The sequence below is a fragment of the Lissotriton vulgaris genome, unplaced genomic scaffold (assembly GCF_964263255.1).
Source record: "Lissotriton vulgaris unplaced genomic scaffold, aLisVul1.2 SCAFFOLD_399, whole genome shotgun sequence".
NCBI lineage: Eukaryota > Metazoa > Chordata > Amphibia > Caudata > Salamandridae > Lissotriton > Lissotriton vulgaris.
This window is the reverse complement of record NW_028250273.1, coordinates 899,580-913,094: the sequence shown is the minus strand read 5'-3', so window position 1 is coordinate 913,094 and position 13,515 is coordinate 899,580.

Here is a 13,515-nt window from a genome sequence, read left to right as displayed (position 1 = left end):
GCTGTTACCAGCCGGTGACCAGCACCGGACTTCCACCCCTCGAGGAGCCCAGCGAGAGGACAGGAGAGGCGGGTTCCAGGTACTGCCAGTGATTGTGGCTGTTACCAGCCTGTGGCCAGCACCGGACTTCCACCCCCTGAGGAGCCCAGCGAGAGGACAGGAGAGGCGGGTTCAGGCACTGCCAGTGATTGTGGCTGTTACCAGCCGGTGACCAGCACCGGACTTCCACCCCCTGAGGAGCCCAGCGAGAGGACAGGAGAGGCGGGTTCAGGCACTGCCAGTGATTGTGGCTGTTACCAGCCTGTGGCCAGCACCGGACTTTCATCCCCTGAGGAGCCCAGCGAGAGGACAGGAGAGGCGGGTTCAGGCACTGCCAGTGATTGTGGCTGTTACCAGCCGGTGGCCAGCACCGGACTTTCATCCCCTGAGGAGCCCAGCGAGAGGACAGAAGAGGCGGGTTCAGGCACTGCCAGTGATTGTGGCTGTTACCAGCCGGTGACCAGCACCGGACTTCCACCCCATGAGGAGCCCAGCGAGAGGACAGGAGAGGCGGGTTCAGGCACTGCCAGTGATTGTGGCTGTTACCAGCCGGTGACCAGCACCGGACTTCCATCCCTTGAGGAGCCCAGCGAGAGGACAGGAGAGGCGGGTTCAGGCACTGCCAGTGATTGTGACCAGCACCAGACTTCCATCCCTGAGGAGCCCAGCGAGAGGACAGAAGAGGCGGGTTCAGGCACTGCCAGTGATTGTGGCTGTTACCAGCCGGTGACCAGCACCGGACTTCCACCCCCTGAGGAGCCCAGCGAGAGGACAGGAGAGGCGGGTTCAGGCACTGCCAGTGATTGTGGCTGTTACCAGCCGGTGACCAGCACCGGACTTCCATCCCTTGAGGAGCCCAGCGAGAGGACAGGAGAGGTGGGTTCAGGCACTGCCAGTGATTGTGACCAGCACCGGACTTCCATCCCTGAGGAGCCCAGCGAGAGGACAGGAGAGGCGGGTTCAGGCACTGCCAGTGATTGTGGCTGTTACCAGCCTGTGGCCAGCACCGGACTTTCATCCCCTGAGGAGCCCAGCGAGAGGACAGGAGAGGCGGGTTCAGGCACTGCCAGTGATTGTGGCTGTTACCAGCCGGTGGCCAGCACCGGACTTTCATCCCCTGAGGAGCCCAGAGAGAGGACAGAAGAGGCGGGTTCAGGCACTGCCAGTGATTGTGGCTGTTACCAGCCGGTGACCAGCACCGGACTTCCACCCCCTGAGGAGCCCAGCGAGAGGACAGGAGAGGCGGGTTCAGGCACTGCCAGTGATTGTGGCTGTTACCAGCCGGTGACCAGCACCGGACTTCCATCCCTTGAGGAGCCCAGTGAGAGGACAGGAGAGGCGGGTTCAGGCACTGCCAGTGATTGTGACCAGCACCGGACTTCCATCCCTGAGGAGCCCAGCGAGAGGACAGGAGAGGCGGGTTCAGGCACTGCCAGTGATTGTGGCTGTTACCAGCCTGTGGCCAGCACCGGACTTTCATCCCCTGAGGAGCCCAGCGAGAGGACAGGAGAGGCGGGTTCAGGCACTGCCAGTGATTGTGGCTGTTACCAGCCGGTGGCCAGCACCGGACTTTCATCCCTCGAGGAGCCCAGCGAGAGGACAGGAGAGGCGGGTTCAGGCACTGCCAGTGATTGTGGCTGTTACCAGCCGGTGACCAGCACCGGACTTCCACCCCTCGAGGAGCCCAGCGAGAGGACAGGAGAGGCGGTTTCAGGCACTGCCAGTGATTGTGGCTGTTACCAGCCGGTGGCCAGCACCGGACTTTCATCCCCTGAGGAGCCCAGCGAGAGGACAGAAGAGGCGGGTTCAGGCACTGCCAGTGATTGTGGCTGTTACCAGCCGGTGACCAGCACCGGACTTTCATCCCTTGAGGAGCCCAGCGAGAGGACAGGAGAGGCGGGTTCAGGCACTGCCAGTGATTGTGACCAGCACCGGACTTCCATCCCCTGAGGAGCCCAGCGAGAGGACAGGAGAGGCGGGTTCAGGCACTGCCAGTGATTGTGGCTGTTACCAGCCGGTGACCAGCACCGGACTTCCACCCCCTGAGGAGCCCAGCGAGAGGACAGGAGAGGCGGGTTCAGGCACTGCCAGTGATTGTGGCTGTTACCAGCCGGTGACCAGCACCGGACTTTCATCCCTTGAGGAGCCCAGCGAGAGGACAGGAGAGGCGGGTTCAGGCACTGCCAGTGATTGTGGCTGTTACCAGCCGGTGACCAGCACCGGACTTTCATCCCTTGAGGAGCCCAGCGAGAGGACAGGGGAGGCGGGTTCAGGCACTGCCAGTGATTGTGACCAGCACCAGACTTCCATCCCCTGAGGAGCCCAGCGAGAGGACAGGAGAGGCGGGTTCAGGCACTGCCAGTGATTGTGGCTGTTACCAGCCGGTGACCAGCACCGGACTTCCATCCCCTGAGGAGCCCAGCGAGAGGACAGAAGAGGCGGGCTCAGGCACTGCCAGTGATTGTGGCTGTTACCAGCCGGTGACCAGCACCGGACTTTCATCCCCTGAGGAGCCCAGCGAGAGGACAGGAGAGGCGGGTTCAGGCACTGCCAGTGATTGTGGCTGTTACCAGCCGGTGACCAGCACCGGACTTCCATCCCTCGAGGAGCCCAGCGAGAGGACAGGAGAGGCGGGTTCAGGCACTGCCAGTGATTGTGGCTGTTACCAGCCGGTGACCAGCACCGGACTTCCATCCCCTGAGGAGCCCAGCGAGAGGACAGGAGAGGCGGGCTCAGGCACTGCCAGTGATTGTGGCTGTTACCAGCAGGTGACCAGCACCGGACTTCCATCCCTGAGGAGCCCAGCGAGAGGACAGGAGAGGCGGGCTCAGGCACTGCCAGTGATTGTGGCTGTTACCAGCCGGTGACCAGCACCGGACTTTCATCCCCTGAGGAGCCCAGCGAGAGGACAGGAGAGGCGGGCTCAGGCACTGCCAGTGATTGTGGCTGTTACCAGCCGGTGACCAGCACCGGACTTCCATCCCCTGAGGAGCCCAGCGAGAGGACAGGAGAGGCGGGCTCAGGCACTGCCAGTGATTGTGGCTGTTACCAGCCGGCGACCAGCACCGGACTTTCATCCCTTCAGAAGCCCATCTAGAGGACAGGAGAGGCGGGTTCAGGCACTGCCAGTGATTGTGGCTGTTACCAGCCGGTGACCAGCACCGGACTTCCATCCCTCGAGGAGCCCAGCGAGAGGACAGGAGAGGCGGGTTCAGGCACTGCCAGTGATTGTGGCTGTTACCAGCCGGTGACCAGCACCGGACTTCCATCCCCTGAGGAGCCCAGCGAGAGGACAGGAGAGGCGGGCTCAGGCACTGCCAGTGATTGTGGCTGTTACCAGCAGGTGACCAGCACCGGACTTCCATCCCTGAGGAGCCCAGCGAGAGGACAGGAGAGGCGGGCTCAGGCACTGCCAGTGATTGTGGCTGTTACCAGCCGGTGACCAGCACCGGACTTTCATCCCCTGAGGAGCCCAGCGAGAGGACAGGAGAGGCGGGCTCAGGCACTGCCAGTGATTGTGGCTGTTACCAGCCGGTGACCAGCACCGGACTTCCATCCCCTGAGGAGCCCAGCGAGAGGACAGGAGAGGCGGGCTCAGGCACTGCCAGTGATTGTGGCTGTTACCAGCAGGTGACCAGCACCGGACTTCCATCCCTGAGGAGCCCAGCGAGAGGACAGGAGAGGCGGGCTCAGGCACTGCCAGTGATTGTGGCTGTTACCAGCCGGTGACCAGCACCGGACTTTCATCCCCTGAGGAGCCCAGCGAGAGGACAGGAGAGGCGGGCTCAGGCACTGCCAGTGATTGTGGCTGTTACCAGCAGGTGACCAGCACCGGACTTCCATCCCTGAGGAGCCCAGCGAGAGGACAGGAGAGGCGGGCTCAGGCACTGCCAGTGATTGTGGCTGTTACCAGCCTGTGGCCAGCACCGGACTTCCACCCCCTGAGGAGCCCAGCGAGAGGACAGAAGAGGCGGGTTCAGGCACTGCCAGTGATTGTGGCTGTTACCAGCCGGTGACCAGCACCGGACTTCCATCCCTCGAGGAGCCCAGCGAGAGGACAGGAGAGGCAGGTTCAGGCACTGCCAGTGATTGTGGCTGTTGCCAGCCGGTGACCAGCACCGGACTTTCATCCCTTGAGGAGCCCAGCGAGAGGACAGGAGAGGCGGGTTCAGGCACTGCCAGTGATTGTGGCTGTTACCAGCCGGTGACCAGCACCGGACTTCCACCCCCTGAGGAGCCCAGCGAGAGGACAGGAGAGGCGGGTTCAGGCACTGCCAGTGATTGTGGCTGTTACCAGCCGGTGACCAGCACCGGACTTTCATCCCTTGAGGAGCCCAGCGAGAGGACAGGAGAGGCGGGTTCAGGCACTGCCAGTGATTGTGGCTGTTACCAGCCGGTGACCAGCACCGGACTTTCATCCCTTGAGGAGCCCAGCGAGAGGACAGGGGAGGCGGGTTCAGGCACTGCCAGTGATTGTGACCAGCACCAGACTTCCATCCCCTGAGGAGCCCAGCGAGAGGACAGGAGAGGCGGGTTCAGGCACTGCCAGTGATTGTGGCTGTTACCAGCCGGTGACCAGCACCGGACTTCCATCCCCTGAGGAGCCCAGCGAGAGGACAGAAGAGGCGGGCTCAGGCACTGCCAGTGATTGTGGCTGTTACCAGCCGGTGACCAGCACCGGACTTTCATCCCCTGAGGAGCCCAGCGAGAGGACAGGAGAGGCGGGTTCAGGCACTGCCAGTGATTGTGGCTGTTACCAGCCGGTGACCAGCACCGGACTTCCATCCCTCGAGGAGCCCAGCGAGAGGACAGGAGAGGCGGGTTCAGGCACTGCCAGTGATTGTGGCTGTTACCAGCCGGTGACCAGCACCGGACTTCCATCCCCTGAGGAGCCCAGCGAGAGGACAGGAGAGGCGGGCTCAGGCACTGCCAGTGATTGTGGCTGTTACCAGCAGGTGACCAGCACCGGACTTCCATCCCTGAGGAGCCCAGCGAGAGGACAGGAGAGGCGGGCTCAGGCACTGCCAGTGATTGTGGCTGTTACCAGCCGGTGACCAGCACCGGACTTTCATCCCCTGAGGAGCCCAGCGAGAGGACAGGAGAGGCGGGCTCAGGCACTGCCAGTGATTGTGGCTGTTACCAGCCGGTGACCAGCACCGGACTTCCATCCCCTGAGGAGCCCAGCGAGAGGACAGGAGAGGCGGGCTCAGGCACTGCCAGTGATTGTGGCTGTTACCAGCCGGCGACCAGCACCGGACTTTCATCCCTTCAGAAGCCCATCTAGAGGACAGGAGAGGCGGGTTCAGGCACTGCCAGTGATTGTGGCTGTTACCAGCCGGTGACCAGCACCGGACTTCCATCCCTCGAGGAGCCCAGCGAGAGGACAGGAGAGGCGGGTTCAGGCACTGCCAGTGATTGTGGCTGTTACCAGCCGGTGACCAGCACCGGACTTCCATCCCCTGAGGAGCCCAGCGAGAGGACAGGAGAGGCGGGCTCAGGCACTGCCAGTGATTGTGGCTGTTACCAGCAGGTGACCAGCACCGGACTTCCATCCCTGAGGAGCCCAGCGAGAGGACAGGAGAGGCGGGCTCAGGCACTGCCAGTGATTGTGGCTGTTACCAGCCGGTGACCAGCACCGGACTTTCATCCCCTGAGGAGCCCAGCGAGAGGACAGGAGAGGCGGGCTCAGGCACTGCCAGTGATTGTGGCTGTTACCAGCCGGTGACCAGCACCGGACTTCCATCCCCTGAGGAGCCCAGCGAGAGGACAGGAGAGGCGGGCTCAGGCACTGCCAGTGATTGTGGCTGTTACCAGCAGGTGACCAGCACCGGACTTCCATCCCTGAGGAGCCCAGCGAGAGGACAGGAGAGGCGGGCTCAGGCACTGCCAGTGATTGTGGCTGTTACCAGCCGGTGACCAGCACCGGACTTTCATCCCCTGAGGAGCCCAGCGAGAGGACAGGAGAGGCGGGCTCAGGCACTGCCAGTGATTGTGGCTGTTACCAGCAGGTGACCAGCACCGGACTTCCATCCCTGAGGAGCCCAGCGAGAGGACAGGAGAGGCGGGCTCAGGCACTGCCAGTGATTGTGGCTGTTACCAGCCTGTGGCCAGCACCGGACTTCCACCCCCTGAGGAGCCCAGCGAGAGGACAGAAGAGGCGGGTTCAGGCACTGCCAGTGATTGTGGCTGTTACCAGCCGGTGACCAGCACCGGACTTCCATCCCTCGAGGAGCCCAGCGAGAGGACAGGAGAGGCAGGTTCAGGCACTGCCAGTGATTGTGGCTGTTGCCAGCCGGTGACCAGCACCGGACTTTCATCCCTTGAGGAGCCCAGCGAGAGGACAGGAGAGGCGGGTTCAGGCACTGCCAGTGATTGTGGCTGTTACCAGCCGGTGACCAGCACCGGACTTCCACCCCCTGAGGAGCCCAGCGAGAGGACAGGAGAGGCGGGTTCAGGCACTGCCAGTGATTGTGGCTGTTACCAGCCGGTGACCAGCACCGGACTTCCACCCCCTGAGGAGCCCAGCGAGAGGACAGGAGAGGCGGGTTCAGGCACTGCCAGTGATTGTGGCTGTTACCAGCCGGTGACCAGCACCGGACTTCCATCCCTTGAGGAGCCCAGTGAGAGGACAGGAGAGGCGGGTTCAGGCACTGCCAGTGATTGTGACCAGCACCGGACTTCCATCCCTGAGGAGCCCAGCGAGAGGACAGGAGAGGCGGGTTCAGGCACTGCCAGTGATTGTGGCTGTTACCAGCCTGTGGCCAGCACCGGACTTTCATCCCCTGAGGAGCCCAGCGAGAGGACAGGAGAGGCGGGTTCAGGCACTGCCAGTGATTGTGGCTGTTACCAGCCGGTGGCCAGCACCGGACTTTCATCCCTCGAGGAGCCCAGCGAGAGGACAGGAGAGGCGGGTTCAGGCACTGCCAGTGATTGTGGCTGTTACCAGCCGGTGACCAGCACCGGACTTCCACCCCTCGAGGAGCCCAGCGAGAGGACAGGAGAGGCGGTTTCAGGCACTGCCAGTGATTGTGGCTGTTACCAGCCGGTGGCCAGCACCGGACTTTCATCCCCTGAGGAGCCCAGCGAGAGGACAGAAGAGGCGGGTTCAGGCACTGCCAGTGATTGTGGCTGTTACCAGCCGGTGACCAGCACCGGACTTTCATCCCTTGAGGAGCCCAGCGAGAGGACAGGAGAGGCGGGTTCAGGCACTGCCAGTGATTGTGACCAGCACCGGACTTCCATCCCCTGAGGAGCCCAGCGAGAGGACAGGAGAGGCGGGTTCAGGCACTGCCAGTGATTGTGGCTGTTACCAGCCGGTGACCAGCACCGGACTTCCACCCCCTGAGGAGCCCAGCGAGAGGACAGGAGAGGCGGGTTCAGGCACTGCCAGTGATTGTGGCTGTTACCAGCCGGTGACCAGCACCGGACTTTCATCCCTTGAGGAGCCCAGCGAGAGGACAGGAGAGGCGGGTTCAGGCACTGCCAGTGATTGTGGCTGTTACCAGCCGGTGACCAGCACCGGACTTTCATCCCTTGAGGAGCCCAGCGAGAGGACAGGGGAGGCGGGTTCAGGCACTGCCAGTGATTGTGACCAGCACCAGACTTCCATCCCCTGAGGAGCCCAGCGAGAGGACAGGAGAGGCGGGTTCAGGCACTGCCAGTGATTGTGGCTGTTACCAGCCGGTGACCAGCACCGGACTTCCATCCCCTGAGGAGCCCAGCGAGAGGACAGAAGAGGCGGGCTCAGGCACTGCCAGTGATTGTGGCTGTTACCAGCCGGTGACCAGCACCGGACTTTCATTCCCTGAGGAGCCCAGCGAGAGGACAGGAGAGGCGGGTTCAGGCACTGCCAGTGATTGTGGCTGTTACCAGCCGGTGACCAGCACCGGACTTCCATCCCTCGAGGAGCCCAGCGAGAGGACAGGAGAGGCGGGTTCAGGCACTACCAGTGATTGTGGCTGTTACCAGCCGGTGACCAGCACCGGACTTCCATCCCCTGAGGAGCCCAGCGAGAGGACAGGAGAGGCGGGCTCAGGCACTGCCAGTGATTGTGGCTGTTACCAGCAGGTGACCAGCACCGGACTTCCATCCCTGAGGAGCCCAGCGAGAGGACAGGAGAGGCGGGCTCAGGCACTGCCAGTGATTGTGGCTGTTACCAGCCGGTGACCAGCACCGGACTTTCATCCCCTGAGGAGCCCAGCGAGAGGACAGGAGAGGCGGGCTCAGGCACTGCCAGTGATTGTGGCTGTTACCAGCCGGTGACCAGCACCGGACTTCCATCCCCTGAGGAGCCCAGCGAGAGGACAGGAGAGGCGGGCTCAGGCACTGCCAGTGATTGTGGCTGTTACCAGCCGGCGACCAGCACCGGACTTTCATCCCTTCAGAAGCCCATCTAGAGGACAGGAGAGGCGGGTTCAGGCACTGCCAGTGATTGTGGCTGTTACCAGCCGGTGACCAGCACCGGACTTCCATCCCTCGAGGAGCCCAGCGAGAGGACAGGAGAGGCGGGTTCAGGCACTGCCAGTGATTGTGGCTGTTACCAGCCGGTGACCAGCACCGGACTTCCATCCCCTGAGGAGCCCAGCGAGAGGACAGGAGAGGCGGGCTCAGGCACTGCCAGTGATTGTGGCTGTTACCAGCAGGTGACCAGCACCGGACTTCCATCCCTGAGGAGCCCAGCGAGAGGACAGGAGAGGCGGGCTCAGGCACTGCCAGTGATTGTGGCTGTTACCAGCCGGTGACCAGCACCGGACTTTCATCCCCTGAGGAGCCCAGCGAGAGGACAGGAGAGGCGGGCTCAGGCACTGCCAGTGATTGTGGCTGTTACCAGCCGGTGACCAGCACCGGACTTCCATCCCCTGAGGAGCCCAGCGAGAGGACAGGAGAGGCGGGCTCAGGCACTGCCAGTGATTGTGGCTGTTACCAGCAGGTGACCAGCACCGGACTTCCATCCCTGAGGAGCCCAGCGAGAGGACAGGAGAGGCGGGCTCAGGCACTGCCAGTGATTGTGGCTGTTACCAGCCGGTGACCAGCACCGGACTTTCATCCCCTGAGGAGCCCAGCGAGAGGACAGGAGAGGCGGGCTCAGGCACTGCCAGTGATTGTGGCTGTTACCAGCAGGTGACCAGCACCGGACTTCCATCCCTGAGGAGCCCAGCGAGAGGACAGGAGAGGCGGGCTCAGGCACTGCCAGTGATTGTGGCTGTTACCAGCCTGTGGCCAGCACCGGACTTCCACCCCCTGAGGAGCCCAGCGAGAGGACAGAAGAGGCGGGTTCAGGCACTGCCAGTGATTGTGGCTGTTACCAGCCGGTGACCAGCACCGGACTTCCATCCCTCGAGGAGCCCAGCGAGAGGACAGGAGAGGCGGGTTCAGGCACTGCCAGTGATTGTGGCTGTTGCCAGCCGGTGACCAGCACCGGACTTTCATCCCTTGAGGAGCCCAGCGAGAGGACAGGAGAGGCGGGTTCAGGCACTGCCAGTGATTGTGGCTGTTACCAGCCGGTGACCAGCACCGGACTTCCACCCCCTGAGGAGCCCAGCGAGAGGACAGGAGAGGCGGGTTCAGGCACTGCCAGTGATTGTGGCTGTTACCAGCCGGTGACCAGCACCGGAGTTCCATCCCCTGAGGAGCCCAGCGAGAGGACAGAAGAGGCGGGCTCAGGCACTGCCAGTGATTGTGGCTGTTACCAGCAGGTGACCAGCACCGGACTTCCATCCCTGAGGAGCCCAGCGAGAGGACAGGAGAGGCGGGCTCAGGCACTGCCAGTGATTGTGGCTGTTACCAGCCTGTGGCCAGCACCGGACTTCCACCCCCTGAGGAGCCCAGCGAGAGGACAGAAGAGGCGGGTTCAGGCACTGCCAGTGATTGTGGCTGTTACCAGCCGGTGACCAGCACCGGACTTCCATCCCTCGAGGAGCCCAGCGAGAGGACAAGAGAGGCGGGTTCAGGCACTGCCAGTGATTGTGGCTGTAACCAGCCGGTGACCAGCACCGGACTTTCATCCCTTGAGTAGCCCAGCGAGAGGACAGGAGAGGCGGGTTCAGGCACTGCCAGTGATTGTGGCTGTTACCAGCAGGTGACCAGCACCGGACTTCCATCCCTTGAGGAGCCCAGCGAGAGGACAGGAGAGGCGGGTTCAGGCACTGCCAGTGATTGTGGCTGTTACCAGCAGGTGACCAGCACCGGACTTCCATCCCTGAGGAGCCCAGCGAGAGGACAGGAGAGGCGGGCTCAGGCACTGCCAGTGATTGTGGCTGTTACCAGCCTGTGGCCAGCACCGGACTTCCACCCCCTGAGGAGCCCAGCGAGAGGACAGAAGAGGCGGGTTCAGGCACTGCCAGTGATTGTGGCTGTTACCAGCCGGTGACCAGCACCGGACTTCCACCCCCTGAGGAGCCCAGCGAAAGGACAGGAGAGGCGGGTTCAGGCACTGCCAGTGATTGTGGCTGTTACCAGCCGGTGACCAGCACCGGACTTCCACCCCTCGAGGAGCCCAGTGAGAGGACAGGAGAGGCGGGTTCAGGTACTGCCAGTGATTGTGGCTGTTACCAGCCGGTGACCAGCACCGGACTTCCATCCCCTGAGGCGCCCATCTAGAGGACAGGAGAGGCGGGTTCAGGCACTGCCAGTGATTGTGACCAGCACCGGACTTCCATCCCTGAGGAGCCCAGCGAGAGGACAGGAGAGGCGGGCTCAGGCACTGCCAGTGATTGTGGCTGTTACCAGCCGGTGACCAGCACCGGACTTCCATCCCTCGAGGAGCCCAGCGAAAGGACAGGAGAGGCGGGTTCAGGCACTGCCAGTGATTGTGGCTGTTACCAGCCGGTGACCAGCACCGGACTTTCACCCCCTCAGGAGCCCAGCGAGAGGACAGGAGAGGCGGGTTCAGGCACTGCCAGTGATTGTGGCTGTTACCAGCCGGTGACCAGCACCGGACTTTCATCCCTTGAGGAGCCCAGCGAGAGGACAGGAGAGGCGGGTTCAGGCACTGCCAGTGATTGTGGCTGTTACCAGCCGGTGACCAGCACCGGACTTCCACCCCCTGAGGAGCCCAGCGAGAGGACAGGAGAGGCGGGCTCAGGCACTGCCAGTGATTGTGGCTGTTACCAGCCGCTGACCAGCACCGGACTTCCATCCCTCGAGGAGCCCAGCGAGAGGACAGGAGAGGCGGGTTCAGGCACTGCCAGTGATTGTGGCCAGCACCGGACTTCCATCCCTGAGGAGCCCAGCGAGAGGACAGGAGAGGCGGGCTCAGGCACTGCCAGTGATTGTGGCTGTTACCAGCCGGTGACCAGCACCGGACTTCCATCCCTCGAGGAGCCCAGCGAAAGGACAGGAGAGGCGGGTTCAGGCACTGCCAGTGATTGTGGCTGTTACCAGCCGGTGACCAGCACCGGACTTTCACCCCCTCAGGAGCCCAGCGAGAGGACAGGAGAGGCGGGTTCAGGCACTGCCAGTGATTGTGGCTGTTACCAGCCGGTGACCAGCACCGGACTTCCATCCCTTGAGGAGCCCAGCGAGAGGACAGGAGAGGCGGGTTCAGGCACTGCCAGTGATTGTGACCAGCACCGGACTTCCATCCCTGAGGAGCCCAGCGAGAGGACAGGAGAGGCGGGTTCAGGCACTGCCAGTGATTGTGGCTGTTACCAGCCTGTGGCCAGCACCGGACTTTCATCCCCTGAGGAGCCCAGCGAGAGGACAGGAGAGGCGGGTTCAGGCACTGCCAGTGATTGTGGCTGTTACCAGCCGGTGGCCAGCACCGGACTTTCATCCCTCGAGGAGCCCAGCGAGAGGACAGGAGAGGCGGGTTCAGGCACTGCCAGTGATTGTGGCTGTTACCAGCCGGTGACCAGCACCGGACTTCCACCCCTCGAGGAGCCCAGCGAGAGGACAGGAGAGGCGGTTTCAGGCACTGCCAGTGATTGTGGCTGTTACCAGCCGGTGGCCAGCACCGGACTTTCATCCCCTGAGGAGCCCAGCGAGAGGACAGAAGAGGCGGGTTCAGGCACTGCCAGTGATTGTGGCTGTTACCAGCCGGTGACCAGCACCGGACTTTCATCCCTTGAGGAGCCCAGCGAGAGGACAGGAGAGGCGGGTTCAGGCACTGCCAGTGATTGTGGCTGTTACCAGCCGGTGACCAGCACCGGACTTCCATCCCCTGAGGAGCCCAGCGAGAGGACAGGAGAGGCGGGTTCAGGCACTGCCAGTGATTGTGGCTGTTACCAGCCGGTGACCAGCACCGGACTTCCACCCCCTGAGGAGCCCAGCGAGAGGACAGGAGAGGCGGGTTCAGGCACTGCCAGTGATTGTGGCTGTTACCAGCCGGTGACCAGCACCGGACTTTCATCCCTTGAGGAGCCCAGCGAGAGGACAGGAGAGGCGGGTTCAGGCACTGCCAGTGATTGTGGCTGTTACCAGCCGGTGACCAGCACCGGACTTCCACCCCCTGAGGAGCCCAGCGAGAGGACAGGAGAGGCGGGCTCAGGCACTGCCAGTGATTGTGGCTGTTACCAGCCGGTGACCAGCACCGGACTTCCATTCCCTGAGGAGCCCAGCGAGAGGACAGGAGAGGCGGGTTCAGGCACTGCCAGTGATTGTGGCTGTTACCAGCCGGTGACCAGCACCGGACTTCCATCCCCTGAGGAGCCCAGCGAGAGGACAGAAGAGGCGGGCTCAGGCACTGCCAGTGATTGTGGCTGTTACCAGCCGGTGACCAGCACCGGACTTTCATCCCCTGAGGAGCCCAGCGAGAGGACAGGAGAGGCGGGTTCAGGCACTGCCAGTGATTGTGGCTGTTACCAGCCGGTGACCAGCACCGGACTTCCATCCCTCGAGGAGCCCAGCGAGAGGACAGGAGAGGCGGGTTCAGGCACTGCCAGTGATTGTGGCTGTTACCAGCCGGTGACCAGCACCGGACTTCCATCCCCTGAGGAGCCCAGCGAGAGGACAGGAGAGGCGGGCTCAGGCACTGCCAGTGATTGTGGCTGTTACCAGCAGGTGACCAGCACCGGACTTCCATCCCTGAGGAGCCCAGCGAGAGGACAGGAGAGGCGGGCTCAGGCACTGCCAGTGATTGTGGCTGTTACCAGCCGGTGACCAGCACCGGACTTTCATCCCCTGAGGAGCCCAGCGAGAGGACAGGAGAGGCGGGCTCAGGCACTGCCAGTGATTGTGGCTGTTACCAGCCGGTGACCAGCACCGGACTTCCATCCCCTGAGGAGCCCAGCGAGAGGACAGGAGAGGCGGGCTCAGGCACTGCCAGTGATTGTGGCTGTTACCAGCAGGTGACCAGCACCGGACTTCCATCCCTGAGGAGCCCAGCGAGAGGACAGGAGAGGCGGGCTCAGGCACTGCCAGTGATTGTGGCTGTTACCAGCCGGTGACCAGCACCGGACTTTCATCCCCTGAGGAGCCCAGCGAGAGGACAGGAGAGGCGGGCTCAGGCACTGCCAGTGATTGTGGCTGTTACCAGCA